General features: G+C 37.8%; 2 non-coding genes across 2 annotated transcripts; both read right to left on the minus strand.

The window, feature by feature from the left end:
• Positions 1-359: 359 nt before the first annotated feature.
• Positions 360-441, minus strand: TRNAS-GCU (transfer RNA serine (anticodon GCU)). The gene has a single exon. It is a non-coding gene; the product is annotated as a tRNA-Ser (tRNA).
• Positions 442-6,116: 5,675 nt separating this feature from the next.
• Positions 6,117-6,188, minus strand: TRNAP-CGG (transfer RNA proline (anticodon CGG)). Its single transcript has one exon. It is a non-coding gene; the product is annotated as a tRNA-Pro (tRNA).
• Between the last annotated feature and the right edge of the window lie 12,121 nt (positions 6,189-18,309).

An 18,309-nucleotide genomic window follows, 5' to 3' on the forward strand; every position in this document is an offset into this window, starting at 1 on the left:
CGAGTTTCTCCCCCTTTTTGGCAGCTTCATCTCTCTCTCTTTCTAGCCCCACCGTCACCTTCCTCTCCTCTCTATTGCCCTCTCCCCTTTCTCAGGCTCGAAGGCGTTTTTGCAGTTATCAGGTAGGAAGCCCACCAGAAGAATATTCATTAAACTGATCACGCGCACAATATTGACAATCAATACCCAATCAACCATAAAGTTAAAAAACCCAGCAACACCATGGTAATACTGATGGTACAGAAATACGAGAGCTGCTTTTTTCTCTCCAAGGCCAGGGACCTGAACTCCAGGAGAGTTGAAGGGAAGTTGGCTGGACTTGGTATTGTTTCTTCCTCTTCGTATTAAAAGACCTCGCCCGACGAGGGTGGGATTCGAACCCACGCGTGCAGAGCACAATGGATTAGCAGTCCATCGCCTTAACCACTCGGCCACCTCGTCTTGATACCCCACATTTTCCGAGTATTTTATTTCAGAATTTGTAATAGGAACCCACAGGCGGCCTTACAAGACTTAGGACACGGTTTGAAGACGTTTGGGAGACGTGGAGATGGCTCGTTTTCACATGAATGATCGAGAACTGAGTGGAAACGCTTCGAGGGGGAATAAACAGGCTTAGCTTTCGTGGGACTCACACAAATGTTCGAGACATGATAGAAACGTAGTTGCCGGGCCGGTCTCTCCCTTTCTTCCGCTTCCTGGTCCCGAGGCAGAAGGCGCCTGAGCAGGCTGCGGGCGTGACAGGGCCGACGGGGCGCACGGGGTTTGCCTTCGACCTGAGGCGGCAGGTGAGCCTGGTCAGCCCTTCTGTCGGCTCACCGCGTCTCGCTGCGTCGGATAGCGCACCTGGGAGCCAGCAGGAGACGGAGGTTCCTAAAACCGTTCACACCGGAGTCGGTTTCTCTTCAGAGGCCCACGCAAATCAATCACAGTCTAAACAACAGGGAACACAGGGGAAATCCTGCAGGAATGGACCCCTGCTGTATTTTCACACTGTCAATGTCAGGATATTTTACGTTAGATTGCATTAACATCTTGAGTGAAGACCACCTTTGCTTGTTTCTGTGAATTCACAAAGAATCATCCTTTTCTTTTTCCTTGGAAGAGCCCTTATATTGTAGTGTTTGCTGCCTTGACCTGCCTGAAATCTTCAACCTCAACTCAATCCACTTCCTTACCCCTTGTTTTCCATGCTCAGTCCCATTTGGGTTTTTGCCTCAAGATGGATCTAGTTTTCCTCTTCCAACAAGTGATTTTCCCTCATGGAATGCTCTTTCCCTTTCTCACTTTAGCCTGGCTGAATTATTATTATTATTATTATTAATTTATTTTCTTTTTTGAGACAGAGTCTTGCGCTGTCGCCCAGGCTGCGGTGCAGTGGCGCAATCTCGGCTCACTGCAAGTTCCGCCTCCCGGGTTAACGCCATTGTCTTGCCTCAGCCTCCCGAGTAGCTGGGACTACAGGCGCCCGCCACCACGCCCGGAATTATTTATCCATACTTTGGTTCTTAGTTTAAAGCTTTTTTTTATTAACAAAATTTTTAATCAAAGTTAACCATACACGTTTTAAAAGCTCAATTACTTCAAAAAATATGTGTATGCGAAACAGTGGTCTCTCCTATCTTATTCCTCTTAGTAGAGGCAAACATTTCAGCCATTTGGCATTTTGTGTTGTTTTTACCTGCACGTCTCCAAATATCACGCTATGGCAAAGATGGCTAGTTGTCCATTCATTATTTTTGTTTTTTCCAAGAAGTGGAAAATTAGCTGAGCTCATAGCCACCCATGAAAAGATTACAGTAACTTCCCTTGACAGTCAGCGTCATCATGTGACCAATTTCTAAGTAAAGGCATAAGAGAGAAAATGTATGTAAAGCTTCCAGGTTATGTCCATAAGAGAAGGAAATAACCTCTATTTATCTCTTCCTCATGTATCTGCTTTTGAGAATGAAGGCTTCATGAAATAGTGATTGGACCCAGCACACTGTAGGAAGGAGGGAGCCATGACATAGAAGACTGGAACCAACACCATGAAGCCAAAGCATCACCCTGGCATTGATTACACCCTCAGACAGTCACAGGAGAGATCAGCAACGTTTCTTTTAAACTATGGTTCTTTGGGTCTTTGTTACAGAAACAAAATTGTACTCTAATACATATACTACATATTAATTTTAAGCTTAGTATTTTCCATTGATTTCCCATTACACAAATAGAAGATTCACTTCTCTTCCTCACTGTAAACACCTCCACAGACACTCTTCTTATCAATTTTTCCTTCAAATATAGTTATATCAGAATTTTTATTGAATGAGTAATCACCCTTTATATAATTAGGTTTGGCAATATTATTTACCTATCTTTCCTATTTTGTTTCCTGAACATTATATATATTTTTAGAAAAAAAATCACAAATAACCATAAAAGCCTTACCAAAACAATAAACTGAGTGATTTCTAAACTTCATATTGGGTTTTCATCCTGATGTCTTCCTTCACCATTGTACTATGCATTTTATTTCTCTGCCACTGGTGCTGTATGTCCAATTTCTCATGTATTTTCTATCTTAATATACCTTCACATTTTGGTGGAGTACATTGTAAAGCAGCTTCCTGAGAAAGAGTTTATTGTAGATGAGACTTTTTTTTTTTTTTTTAAGACGGAGTCTTGCTCTGTCGCCCAGGCTAGGGTGCAGTGGCCGCGATCTCGGCTCAGTGTAAGCCCCGCCTCCCGGGTTCACGCCATTCTCTTGCCTCAGCCTCTCGAGTAGCTGGGACTACAGGCGCCCGCCACCACGTCCGGCTGATTTTTTTTTGTATTTTTAGTAGAGACGGGGTTTCACCTTGGTCAACGAGACTTTTTAATACTTCTCCAGTAACTTGATTGAATGTTTGTCCGGGAAATATTTTTTCAGGCTTTTGAAATTTATTTCAGGATTTTGAGAGAGTTCTCTATTTTCTTCTAGCTTCCAGTATTCGTTTTGAGAAGTACAAAGTCATTCTAATTACAGAGACTACATTTGCAGTTAGCTTTTATTTATCTATTTCAGGATAATTTCCTCATCCTCAATGTTCTGCAATGTCTGAAAGATATGCTTTAGTGTGTTTCTGTTTCCATTCCTTGTTTTGGAAACTCTATTACATCATTAAATCATGTATTTCAGTTAGGGATATTAGCTTGTTTTCTGTTGTTGCTAGTTTTCTGATTTCTGTGTTCTCTTTTTTATTTTTTTTATTTTTGAGACAGAGTCTTGTTCTTTTGCCCAGGCTGGAGGGGAGTGGAGCAATCTCAGCTCACTGCAACTTCCACCTCCTGGGTTCAAGTGATTCTCTGCCTCAGCCTCCCAAGTAGCTGGGACTACAGGCGTGTGCCACCACACTCGGCTAATTTTCTTTTCTTTTGTTTCGTTCTTTTTTCTTTTTCATTCTTTCTCTCTCTTTCTCTCCCTCCCTCCCTCTCCTCCCTCCCTCCCTCCCTCCCTTCCTTCCTTCCTTCCCTCCCTTCCTTTACTTGGATTTTAAATCTCCAGTATGTTTCCTCTACCTTTTGTTTTGTTTTTACTGCTCTTTCCTGGTTACATTCTTTTTACTTTTAAAAAATTAATAGACATTTTTAGGCAGTTTATTATTTACAGAAATATTGAAGAGAAAGTACAAAGCATTCCCATATATCCCCTCTCCTTCCTATAGCTTCCCTTATTATTAAATCTTATACGATTGTGGTCCATTTGTTACAACTGATGAACCAATATTGATACATTAATATTAACTAAAATTTGTAGTTTACTTTAGGTTCACTTTCATTGTTGTAACTCTTATGGGTTACGTTGTAACTCTTTCCTCTTTGATAAATGTATAATGATACGTATCCATCATTACTGTATCGTGTATAATAGTATCTGCACTCTAAACATTCCCTGTGCCTCACCTCTTCATCCTTCCCTCCCTCCCTCCCTCTTAGCAATGACTGCTCTTTTTTGCTGTTTACGTATTTTTACCTTTTTCACTATGTTATATGGTTGGAATCATATATACAGTATGTGGCCTTTTCAGATTGGCTTCTTTCACTTAGCAGTATGCTTTTAAGATTTCTCCATGTCTTTTCCTGTCTTGATAGCTCTTTTCTTTTTATCATGAATTAATAGTCCATCCATTGTGCCATAGTTTGCATTAAATATATCCATTCACCTATTGAAGTACATCTTGGTTGTTTATGTTTTAGCAAATCCAAATAAAGCTGCTATAAACATTGATGTGCAGGTTTTTGTGTGGACATGGTTTTTCAACTCATTTGAGTATATATCAAGAATCACAATTGCTGGAGTTTCCCTTTATATTTTTACTCCACATTTTGGAGATGCCCTTCAGGTTTTATGTCAATTGTTCTATTAAGTTTTTTCTTTCTACTCTCGTAATTTTAATTTCAAGAGACTTCTATAGAATTATCCTTTTGTACAGCATTCTTTCTCTCCCTTTCTAAAAAAAGCTTTAAAAAAATCCCTGTTTCTCAGATCAGACACTAACTTCAGTGTCTAATGATGCCTAGTGATCTTTGATTGCTGGTCCATAATTATAATTAAGCCCTAAAAATAACTGGAAACTAAGACCATGAGTCCAATTTATTGACTCTGGGAACCATTTTAAAATGGCCTGCCTGTGTCATTTACTATCAGACTCTTACATGTCAAAATGTCCAACTTATCCCTCTTAGGATAGTAAAATTCCTTGTAGAGAAGGGTCATTCAATCTTTTCTGCCTGGATGACATCCAACTGACTTTCTGCATTCAGAGAAATTTCTTAATGAGCAGAGGTCAGAGGAAGTTCCTTTTGAGTTTCAAACTCAATAAATAACACTATTCCAAGTTATAAAATTAAATTACAAATAAATTATACACATTAATTTACAAATAAATTATACACTTATATTTTATTTATAAAAAGAGACAACATATTACACCCCACCTATGAATAAGGATCTGCATCTTCATACTCAATGGCCCTTAAAATTGGTCAGAAAAAGGAAAGATAAAAAGATGCCCACTTTCAGAATACCAAGATGAGCAGAGCAAGTTGAGCCTCTGTGAGGTCCATGAAGCTAGAACGAAATTGGGGTCGGGGAGTGGGTGTCCACTTTCAGTCTTGGCCACAGAAGCAAACAAAACAGTTATTCTGAGGAAATATTTTAATTTAGACAGCATGAGCAAAATAACTGGATTGATATCTTCCTCTCAATTTTTTCCCTGTTTCGAATTCCAGTGTTAGTCAATTCTCCTGAGCGTTCTCAACAAAGTACCCGCAAATTTCCAGAGCATGGGATGAGAAAAACTTTGAAATTCCAGCCTTAATGACTGCTCCTCGTGGTCTCTCTCTCCAGTTAGATGAACCCGGGCTAGCAATATTCCCAAGAGTCAATAGTCAGCCCTGGTGCTATATACTTCCATGGGAATTCCATACTTTCTCAAAACGCGTCATCATGGTAAACAATTAATCACTTGTAATATTAAGTTCTGTAGAAATAAAACCATATTTTTCCATCACTGCCTCCATAGCTTTCAGCACTGAAGGGTGACATGTCATACTCATTGGCTATGCATCCGTTGAAGAAATAAAGGAATGAACTCTGACCGGGGAAAGCAAGAGAGGCAGGAGTGTGACACCCTAACAGTCGACTGCAATGGGAGCAGCGGCACCAGCAGCACTTGGGGAGACTTTTACTTTCCAGTGTGGCGGGAGTAGTAAACACTAGGAGTCAGAGAGTGATCACCGAAGCTGGAGTTAAAAGTGGAAATTAAAATCCTCCTTCCTATAAGAGGAAGATAACCGGTTGACTGCAACTCACGTTTCCCCTCCAGCACTCGGTTAAACACGCACACGCACGCGCGCACGAGCTGCCCACGGCCTCCCTTTCGGGGTTTGAGAAGAGACGGACAGAGGTGGGAGAGCGCCGCTGCAGCCGCATCAGCATTCCGGTGTCTGCCGTTAGAAGAGGTCCGGGATTCTGTACTCGCCTGCTTAGACAATTCTACTGTTCATGCGGTGGAAGTACATATTTTTGGGTATGACTATTTGGGGAAATACTTTAAAAATCCTTAAAGCTTATTGGGCGAAAATGAAGTGGGCTCGTCCGGGATTTGAACCCGGGACCTCTCGCACCCGAAGCGAGAATCATACCCCTAGACCAACGAGCCACTTAGAAAGGTGTTTTGCTTATATTTACTGTAGGATTTATTCCCAAATTGTTTATTTTTATTCTTCAAAGAATTTGTTACCAAATAATATTTATCATTCCATCAATCATTTACATAAATGAAACGGTAGGAAAGGCTATTTCTGTGGATGGTCTGCTGGTAGCTTAAATTACCACACTATGGTAAAACTTGTAACCTGTAGAAACATTTCTCCTTTATTCTACTTTGCTATACTACTCTAAGTAATTTAACTCATTTTTTCCATTTTTAGCTTTCAACTAAAATATTTTAGAAAAATTTGAGTTTTCAAGTTTCCTTATCTCTTCTACCCTTTTTGAAAGTTGGATATTACTGTTACTGAGGGACTTCTAGATGATTTGCTCTAACAAGGAATATTTTCGCTACCAGAAGTTTTTCAGAAAGAATATTCCTAATCTCAGCAAAATTCTACTTATAAGAGATTTCTTAACGTCAACTTTTCAGGGGTACCAAGATGTATTTGGTTAGTTTACTAACTTTTTCCTACATACAAATTTAAGAAAGTTACAAAAACTTTTGGTTAAATGCAAAGAAAGTTTTTACAACAGATCATTAGCTGATACATCTAAGCCACATTTTACATTCATGTTAAGATTTATGTTTTGAATTAATACATATTTTCAATTTCATTTTGCTGTCCCGAATTTGATACCTTCAAAAATTTAAAAGATAGTTCTTATTCAGTTCATTCTTTCAATTATCCAATAATTATTATAGAGTACCTGTTTATTTATTTACTAAAAATGAAACTCTCTTGCAAGGACAAATCAAAATAAGAATTATCTTGAATAGGTGTGAAGAGAAATCAATATTTTCTGAAAGGGAGAGTAGATTTAAACTAGTACTTAATTTGAATTTTGACATGGATTTACTGAGTCGATCAAAATAATTATGAGGCTACTAGGCATTCCTCTAACTCCTGCCAACCTTACTAATGTTAGAATAGTGAGATTCTTATTGCGATCCAACTGCTTTCTTTGTACTATGAAAGCCTAAAAAATCTTGACTAATTCCTCTGAAACACACACCTAGGAGTAGTAATCATTCCTAACTGCCCTAAAACTTAGAAGTGATTACGGTTCAGACTCAACATTCCACTTCCATGAAAATATGTTTTTCTTCTCAAGAAATAGCATCTCATGTTCATGCATAGATGGAGCTGGGACATAGGACTATACTGAGATGTTAAATCAAAGGTTAAATATTTCAATGTGGAAAACAATTATTCATCCTGAACCCAACAATTTCCCAGAGAACGTGTTCTTTGACACACAACTTAGAGCACTTCTCTTCATCTTGAAATCCACTGAATAGATTAGTTTACTAATGTCTGAACTGAACACAATGGTAATGGGATCACATACTTTATATACAGACCCACACTCTCAACCCCAAACCCTCATTCTGTCTTCATTTTCGTAGTATAATATACATTTCCCTTCCCAAATCCAACTTTTCTAAGGATAATAAATAGTTCATTTACTTTTATACCAGTGGGAACTCAGACTCCAGAGAAAGGTCATTATTTAAAGATTACTAAACCTCAGCATCATTGCACACATCAGGGGACCCACGTAGGACTTATATTCCAATCATTTTACAGAGATGTTTATTGTCCTTGTCTAGGCCATGTAGATCATGCATAATAACATGCTTAGTTACATTAGCAAATATGAGTATATTCATAAACTCAAATTTCTTGGAAAATAGAAAATGTGGCTTAAAGATATAGTTACAGAAGACAACTTAGAACAATGGATATAAAATTTTCCAACAAATGACAAGATTCATTCACCAAATTTCTATATCCATATACACACATGCACATAAACCCACACACATATATACATATATCAAATTACCCAGCAATTTCTCTGTTGGATATATATCCAAAGAAAATAAAATCAGCACCTGGTATAGGTATCTGCATTTCCATGTTTCCCAATAGATGAATGGAGAAAGAAATTGTCGGATGTGTGTGTGTGTGTGTGCACGCAGAAGCGTGTGCATAATAATGTGTATATATAATATATATATTATACATCTGGGTGTGGTGGCTCACGCCTGTAATCCCAGCACTTTGGGAGGCCGAGGTGGGCGGATCACTTGAGGTCAGGAATTCAAGACTATCCTGGCCAATATGGCAAAACCCTGTCTCTATTAAAAACTCCGTCTCTCACAAAAATTAGCCGGGCATGGTAGCGCATGCCTGTAAATCCAGCTACTCAGTAGGCTGAGGCAGGAGAATTGCTTGAACCCCAGGGACAGAGGTCACAGTGAGCCAAGATCGCACCACTGCACTCCAGCCTGGGCAACAGAGTAAGATTCCGTCTCAAAAAAAAAAAAATTAAAAAAATTATAATATGCATTATAGTGTGTGTGTGTGTGTGTGTATACATAAAATGTGGTATAATGTGATATGAATATATATAATGAAATACTATCCAGCCTTAAAAAAGGAGGTACTGCCATTTGCAACAACATGGACGAAACTGGAGGACATTATGCTAAGCTAAATAAGCCAGGCATAGAAAACAAAATACTACATGATCTTACTTATATATGCAATCTAAAAAACAAAAACAAACAAAAATCTCAAATACACAGAAACAGAGTAGAGAGATAATTATCCAGAGTGGAGGAGTAGAGGAGGAAATGAAGAGACATAGGCCAAAGGGTACAAAGCTGTAGATACCTGATATGAATAAGTATACAGATCTAATGTACAACATGAGGACAATAGTGATAATATTGTAGTATATGCTGGAAATTCACTAAGAGTGGATTTTGGATAATTTTAACATATACACACACAAAGGATAACTGTGAGATAATGAATATGTTAATTTGCTTGACTATAGTAACCATTTCACTATGTATATCAAAAATTATTTTATACATCTTAAACAGATGCAATACAAGGTTTAATTAAAAATAGACATTTATATGAGTATAAGATCTCCTGAAACAGAGTTGCATCCCAAATCATTATTACTGTGTCTGTTTTATGACTCTGAAGTCTCTATATTCCACTAAAACCAAATACTGAATTCCTCAAAGATATGACACTTTAAAAAATCTCCTCTTAGAAGCCCATCTTTTTAGTCAAGCAGTGCAAACTGCCTCCCAAATCTTTATAGTTTGGGAGGTTCTCTACTTGCTAAAGTTCTCATAAGGTTTCTCTTCAGGTGACATTTCTATTTACCTGAATTTTTATTCAGGCGAGAGAGGACTAAGGAAATGGGCCAGTCCAGGATCTTTATTGTAAGTCTGGCCACAGGCCTCCAACCAATTGACTGACAGCAGGAAGTTGAACAATGTTGCTCAATAGAGAAATTATATTGATAAAGATGGTCATGATGATGATTGTGGTGAGATGATGGTGATGATGGTCATGGTGGTGGGGTGATGATGATGATGATGACAATATGAAAGACAAATGTAAAGTAAAATACACACTTGGCAGGCATGTGGCTCATATAATTGTGTTGATTCTTCCAGCTGGATCACCAACAGTTGTGTGCCTGTCATGAAGTTTTCATGAGCTAATGAAGTGCTAGAAAATGGAATCATTATGAACATAAACAACAAAGTGATTGGTAACACAGAATTAAAGCATATGTAATTGCAGTGTACAAGAGGCAGATTTTTTGTTTTGTTTTGTTTTTTTGAGACAGAGTCTCACTCTTTTTGCCCAGGCTGGAGTGCATTGGTGCGATCTGGGCTCAGTGCAACCTCCACCTCCCAGGTTCAAGCGATTCTGCTGCCTTAGCCTCCCGAGTAGCTGGGATTACAGGCATCCACCACCACACCCGGCTAATGTTTTTGTATTTATAGTAGAGATGGGGTTTCATCATGCTTGGCCAGGCTGGTCTCGAACTCCCGACCTCAGGTGATCCACCCACCTTGGCCTCCCAAAGTGCTGGGATTACAGGTGTCAGCCACCACGCCTGGCCCACAAGAGGCAGATTTTAAAGGAAATCATTCTTTTAGGACACTCTCTCTTCAGTGTAGCCTATCCAAAATGTCAAGCAACATAACAAATGTTTGCTAATTGAGTACACAATTATAAGAAACAAAAGTCTTTTGTTTTCTCACACTTAGTATCTACTATGTACTATTTTAAAGGCACCTACCTTTTTACTTCTCACAATAGCCTTAAAACAGATAATGCTGTTATTCTGTATTCCATTTCAGAGATAAAGACACCGAACTGCCAACAGATACAGCACACTGACCAACCAAGGCAGAGCTACAATTTAAAAACCAAGAAGACAACAAGTGGAATTTGCTTTTCTATCCCTTCCTCAAAATCTCCATCAGCTTTTCTGAGGCATTATAAATAAAACTAAAATCTAAGTTTACCAGTGTGATTGATAGGCAGACACAGCTTCAAAGTAAGTTCTCTGGACTCCTCCAATAATATTTTGCCAACTCAAATCTCTCATTTTTGAGGGGGGTGTGTGTGTATGTGTGCGTGTCTCGAAATATTTTCATGAAAATACGATAATCAAGGTCAGAAATTCATGCTCTTTGACACACGTATCAATATGATATAAAAAATGACAAGTTACACTTTGGCCACTGGATTGACAGGACTTTTTTACACCACATATGTGGCTGGGATAGGGCTGAAGAAAGTTCTTTTTATGAAAGCTGCTATTTTGCTAATTATGAGATCCTCTGAACTTTGCCTCAACAGTGGTATGGAAGTGGGAATGACAGACTCAGGGAGGGTGGTGGGATCACCAAGGTCTTTGGCATGGTTTCAGACCACTGAATTTTGAGCTTATTCAAGGATCAAAAGGTCATAACAAGATCCTGCATTTCATCCACATAACAACATGCACCAAAACTCTTTTGTTCAACAAATCTGGAATGTATATTTTAATAGTATAAAATTGGTAATATGTATATTAAAGGCTGATGTTTTGTGTGTGATCAGAGGATGTCAAAAATCATCTTCAAAAGAACATAAAAGGACTCAGGTAGCAGGTCAAAATCCTCTCATCTTTCAGCTGAAAGATACTTTACAGTTTGCATAGCTTGGTCAAGAGTACATCTGCATTTTCAACTGAGAATTTCGTGTTCAAGTCCCTGAATTAGTGAAAGCAGGCACCCAAATTACAGCCTTGAAATGCTTCCATCACTGAATGAATCATGAATTCTTTGAGACTGGTAATAACTACAACCGGAGAAAACTCTGAGGCAGTGGTTTCCTTTCATCCTGTCTCTCACTCTGTATTTCTTTTCTTTTTTTGAGATGGAGTCTCGTTCTGTCACCCAGGCTGGAGTGGAGTGGTGCGATCTCAGCTCACTGCAGCCTCCACCTCCCAGGTTCAAGCGATTCTCCTGCCTCAGCCTCCCAAGTAGCTTGGATTACAGGCATCCGTCACTACGCCTGACTAATTTTTGTATTTTTAGTAGAGACGGGGTTTCACCATGTTGGCCAGATGGTCTTGATTTCCTGACCTCGTGATCTGCCTGCCTTGGCCTCCCAAAGTACTGGGATTACAGGCATGGGCCACCACGCCCGACCTTTTCTTGATTTTTTATTTTGCTTATCCTTCAAGAAATAAATGTAGTTTTCCTTTATCTTCAATATACTGTGTTATATCTTCCAGAAGAGTGTGATAAAAATTGAGAAGTAAAGAGGGAAAAATGCCATCTACCAAATGCACTTTAAGGATATCTTCAGGACTTAAAATACTTGAAAAGAAGAATGGAGTCATACATTAATGAACCTGGCATCACAAACTTGTGTCCCCTACCTTACAAGTTCCAACCTCTTTATTTACACTAATTTCTGGTTTTCAGAGTTTCATATGCCTTTTGCTTTCTGCACTATTTCACCTTTCATGCATTATGATCTTCTTATGTATCCATTTTGAGCAAAAAGGGGGGAAATGAATGGTGGTTTGTTATGATGGTTCAATCAGTTTAATCAGTTATTAAATGTTGATTATAGAAGCTGCCATGGACCAGTTAAATATTTCTTGCCAGTCTTTCCAAAGCAGCTAATTGCTCCTACTTAAAATTTTCATTCACTTTCAATACAGTACACTTATTTCAATTTCTTGTCCAATACTATTTCCTCTCTTCTGGTTTCCTTTGCTTTCATTTCCTTATGCTTGATATAATGAGCACTATAATCAGGAATTATTTTTCTCACTTATTTCTTACAGCTTGTTTAGTAATCAGATGTTCATTTACTTATACATTTATTCGAAAATTGTTAACTTTTACTTTAGTCTATTTGGTCAAGAAAATAAGACCAAATAAAAACAAGTAAGCAAGACCTCAGTAAGACTGAACATGTATTCTTTTGAAATGTCTCTTAAGTCTCCTGTTATCTATAAAGTTTTCAATTCACTTTTATTTTATTAAGTATTTTTCCAAATGGCTTGATGAAATCCCTTACTGCCAGAACTATACATTCTATCCAAATATGTATTTTGGTTCCAGTTTAAGAAAAATTGAAACCAAATTATTCATTTAAATTAATGCAGAACCAGATTATTTTTTAACTCTGATAATAGAGAGACTAGACTGATAACACTATGGGAGCACCAGGGAACTAGAAAATGATGTCTAGAAACAAGTCATAAATTGCTATCTAACTTAATTTATTTATATATTATGAAGAGAGATACATTTACATGTTTAACAAATCAGAAAACAGAGAAATATATAAAATAAAATTTGATTTACTATGCCTCCATTTACTTAGTTTCTCTTCAATCAGGAATAATTTTTATAGTTTTTTTTAATTCTTGCAGGAGTTCATGATGTAGATAATTCCAAAGTAATTATATTATTATATTGCTTTTTGAATGCTACAGCTTTCACATTGCTTTTGTTTTAATTGAAAAAAAAAAACCTTTGAGTATCATTCCATGTCAATATATTTTGAACTCATCCACTTCTTCATAAGTACCATAAAATCCCTTTGTATGAATGGATATGTATCAATATCTTTAAATAGCCAAAAATATCTCCTTTTGCTAGATATTTTATTGTATTTTAAAAATAATGTATCATAATGTGTATTTTTACTACTCCAATTCTTAAATGTGCAAGTATATCTGAAGGATTAGGCCCTAGATATGGAATTCCTGAGTCAAAAGGTGACTGCACCAGTAATTTTGATAGATTTTATCAGATTGTTCTACTGTTTTTTACTCCTGGAAGCCTGGTGGTGAAAGAGCCATCATAAATACACAGAATTTCAGCTACTTTTTGAAGAGCGGAAGGATAGAGCATAAGAAAAGTGCTGAGTCTCTCTAGGATTTCTGTGATCTCTTGCATTAGATCGGAGCTGCTGGTCACCAGGTTTGTTGTATGGGAATTTATCCTTATATGTTTAAGCAATTCTTCTTATTTTTAAAAACACACAGCATAGCAAAACTAGCAAGTTTATTTCAAACTTGCTTACTGAAGAGATCAATAAAACAGACATTTTCTGAAGTCTTACTGAACATGCCAACATTCAGCCACACGTCTATCTGTGAATCAGCACAAATGGGCTGAGAGTTGCATAACCAAGGGTTAAACATTCTTGAATATTTGATATTATGAAATTATTCTCTAAAGATAAAGTTAAATACAAAGAAATAATACAATCTGTCCAATAAAAGAAAACAAAACAGATCATCAGAAGGAGAACACTTTGAGTAGCTCTTATCTCAGGGGGAGTTTTGTACAGAAATTTGGAGTTCTGAATGTGGAGAACATGCTTGTGATGCTGGTGGAGAAGAAATACTATGTAGCTGCTGGCCCAGCCCATGAGACCCTGAAACAGGGCATCTTGCAAGACTATCAGTGTGAGAAAAATCTGTCTTATTACCCAACTCCCTGTTAGAAAATAACAGTAGTTATCCTTTTCACTAATTTGTGATCTGTTCATGTTGCTATTTGTGATGGAATGAAGTAAGTTCATGGTTATCAAGGAACTGAATGTCCAAAAAAAGAGAAACAAGGGAAGGACTTGCCATGCAGACCTCAGCTTGAGCCTCCCCCTTATGGAGGCTCTGGGACTGATGGTGATGGCCTGGACCACAGTGAGGAGACTGCTGGTGCAGATGGAAAGGCCTCGAGCCACCCTCTCCAGATAAGCAACAATTTTACAGCCTATATCATCTAGCAAGTTTCTCAAACCAAAAGCTGCTATTGTCTTGGGCATTCCTTTGGAAAATAGAAGTATGATATTTGTAAAAGCTAAGTGGATAAGAATAAAGTGTAAAGACTTATTCTCAGTCCCCCAAAAGAAAATGCATGTATAGTTTACAAAAACAAAAACATTCTCCACAATGCCAAGTCCAGTTAGAAACAGGAATATTATTCCCTTGATAATGTTCAAAGCCATTTCTAACTTCATGGGCAGAAAATGTTTAGATCAAGGAAACACTGTATGAAGAAAGTACCAGTTATGATGATATATATGTATCTGCAAAAAAATCATATCATAGCACATTTCTAGTGGATAAAGGAAATCATAATATATGTAACAGAGCAGATTTTTGTCCAAAGAACTGTAATCCTTTCCCTGTGACACTCTTTGATGAACATTCCATGTGACCTTAAATGTCATCTTGGAAGAGAATACAAAAATCTAAATTTGGGAAACAGATTTTGTTTTCCTGATCTCCATAGCTGCAAGACCAACTTGCTTGTTCAAATTCTGATATATCCCACATATTTTAAGTCTCAGCATATGCTGAATTGAACTAAAAAAATTCCCCCAACCTGAATGTCTTCATTTTCTACTTAATTCTTCATATTCCTATCAGCCAATTTCAAAAACCTGGTGCTCACCCTTAACCCTTCTACCTCTTCCACATTCAACAGACAATCATAAAATCATGTTGCTTCAACATCTTTAACATTTCTCAAGTTTAACAATATTTTATCTTCTGTGATACTTCTTTTATTCATTATGCCTATATGTCTATCATTTTGACTAGTATAACAATTTCTGGTTTATCTCTTCTAATCTTCATATCTTTGATTCATATTCCTTAGTATTTCAGAGTTGTCTTTCAAGACCCCGAACTGAATCTGTGATTTCAGTACTTACAAGTTTTCAGTGCGTTTTCCAAGTACTCCATATAAAGTCCAACTGCATAGCATTTCACTGTAGGACCTCAACTGTTAATGGTTAATCAGCCAAAGACCTTCAGGAACAAGTCTGTTGGCTGAAAAACAATGAGATACATGGACTGGATGTAGCCAGAGAAGGTGCTCTAGAGGAACCATGGAATGTCACTCTATGAGGGCATTTAGGAGAGGTCTGAGTTCCCACTGATGGATCTGAGGGGCCCCTAAGGGGAGTTGTTGATGTTTTGATGTTTCTTAAGGGAGATTAGGAGAGGTAGATTAATTAGCTGTTGCATACTGTCACGAGATGAAGGCAGTTTATAAATTAGAGATCTCTGATGTCCAGATATACAAAGCAGGTTGGGGCTACATTGGTAAGAAAAGAGTCATCATTCAAATGGTGCAATTATGGCATTTTACAACTGCTGTGTAACCAATGAGTCCAGCTGACTCAGTAACTAGATCTACCTGTGTCTGTTCTCCCAACGTTGGTAACGAGAACTACTTTGATCTTTACCAGTCCAAGCTGATTTTTACTCTTTTAGGTCTGAACAGGATTTTACTCTTTCACAATTAACCTCTCCAATCTCACTTCTTATCTAGAACTTACATCAAACTATAAATAATCCCCCAAAACAAAAGAAACCAGGATGTTTGATCTAACCAGGATTGGCCTCTATCTATATATTTGGAATGCCCTTCTACAAGCCTTGTTCCCTTTCATTTTCTACTAATCACTAACGGATGCCTTAGATTTATCTTAATTTGTCTTAAAGGCCTCTGGCAGTGTGAACTGCCTGAATTTAGGCTTGTACTCAGGTCTTGTACCAAGAAACTTTACAACTTTTGGAATATTAGTTATTGCCTTTCTTTTTTTTTTTTTTTTTTTTTTTGAGACGGAGTCTCACTCTGTCGCCACCAGGCCCGGCTAATTTTTTGTATTTTTAGTAGAGACGGGGTTTCACCGTGGTCTCGATCTCCTGACCTCTTGATCCGCCCGCCTCGGCCTCCCAAAGTGCTGGGATTACAAGCAGTTATTGCCTTTCTGCCTCAGTTTCCTCCAGTGCCAAATGAAGAGACTGACATCTATATCAATGCATTAAACAAAGCATTCCATGATCTGAACTGGATAGCCTATAGTGAAATGAACTACAGGCTTTAATAACAAGAAGAGCAGTATAGACTAATAGGTTTGGAGTAAGAACTGGTTACATATTTAGTCAGAAACCTGGAATTTGTCAAAAATGAATGTCCTGCATACACTTCACCACCCAAATATTTGATGTCCTTATCAAATATTTTTATGTTTGTTTATCTTTTTCTAGGGTTTCACAGTTTTCTGGCCCTCTCTTCATCTTCCCAAGGTTCCAAAGCTCTGATTCAGATTAGAGACTAGCTTCTGTAATACTAATAAGACACTTCCATTTTTTTGACTGAACAATAAGAAAAATATCAGAGGAGGGAAGGGTGACTGGTCTTCCAAATTGTTTTTGGAATGATGATTGAAAACTATTTGAAAAAACATGCTTCACATTCAGATAGATGTGTAGTGCTCCATCCGGGTCTAATACCTAATAGCTTAGGCAGGTAAGCAAGTGCACCCATTTCAGCTCCAGTTTTCTCAACTAAAAATGAGATTAGTGCTCCCTGCTGCATAATGCCAGGGTCAATTTATATGGTTATCTCAGGTTATACTTACTTATAGCTTGGCCAAAAATAAAAGTGGAAAATTTCTGAAGAGCAAGCATAATTTTTAATCATAATGGTTGTTAATAGATGTTCCTATTAAACTGGCAATATGGTTAATGAAGTTGACTTCCATATATGGTACAATATTACATATTGGATTAGGAGACTTTAAGGATGGATGCAGAAAGAAAATCTTCAAGATACACTCTCTCTCTCTCTCTCTCAATGAATTAACAATTTAATAGGTAAAGACAAAGTTGACCCACGTGAAAACACAGAAATGCACCAAAAACGATATGAAGAAATTTTATGAAAGCTAATAATGCTGATACAGTTATAATGTAGGTAAAAATGGTAGCTTAAGAGTTTTTCATAGAAACCTGAAAAGCTTTTTTATCTTTCTGATTTTTGGATGAAGCCAAAGAGGGAACCTTATAGGAAGACCCACCCCAGACCTCTCTTATGGTACAAGATCATGAACACAGGGACAAAGATGCTCAAGCATTTCTAGAATCATCTCCTGGAAATAGTCGCCTTCATATTTATGACCCCAGGTAAAGATTAGATACAGAGTCAAGGTCCTCTGGCTCACATAAACTCCCTTGCTTTGTCAAAGAACAAAGCAAGATGTATACTTCTGAGGGAAATTTTATATGGCATATGTGAATAAATAAAAGAATTGTCAGGTCTACTCACCTTGGTAGCTATGGTGTAGTAAAGCTCTGGGTTAGTCCTTCTGGCAGGGTAAGGCTCCCCAAGCCATATTTGTGCCTTCTGGATTTGTACAGTTCTTGACTAACAAACTATTACTAGGACTCAAATTTTCAAAGTTGTTGTTCTGTCAAGAAGATGGAAACCCTCTGCAGAATCCTAGTCCCTGAAGTACGTTTTCCCCTCTCTCTCCACAATTATGTTTGTTTGCCTCAGGAGTTATTTCAATCTTAATTGGGGCTTAACTATTGCAATAGAAAGATGTACAGTGAAAAAGTAAACAACTAGCCAAGTTTCTGTATCTAGCGTTTCCCATTTTTCTGGCCCTCTCTTCATCTTCCCAAGGTTCTAAAGTTATGAATAAAAATGAGAACCAGCTTATGAGACACATAATAAGTCACTTCTTTTCTTTCTCAAGGCCTTCTTCATACACGGGGTTGTGATAGACGATGACCAGCCCTGGAGACTCTGCTTTCTGAGCTTATCCCAACCACAGGCCTGGACAGGACGAGCATCACCTTGCCCTACCGATGAACATTGGCAGTTTGCGGTCTTTGCCATCAGTGGTTGTTTTATTCTTTGTCTG

This window comes from Symphalangus syndactylus, chromosome 23, assembly GCF_028878055.3.
Source record: "Symphalangus syndactylus isolate Jambi chromosome 23, NHGRI_mSymSyn1-v2.1_pri, whole genome shotgun sequence".
Classification (NCBI taxonomy): Eukaryota; Metazoa; Chordata; class Mammalia; order Primates; family Hylobatidae; genus Symphalangus; species Symphalangus syndactylus.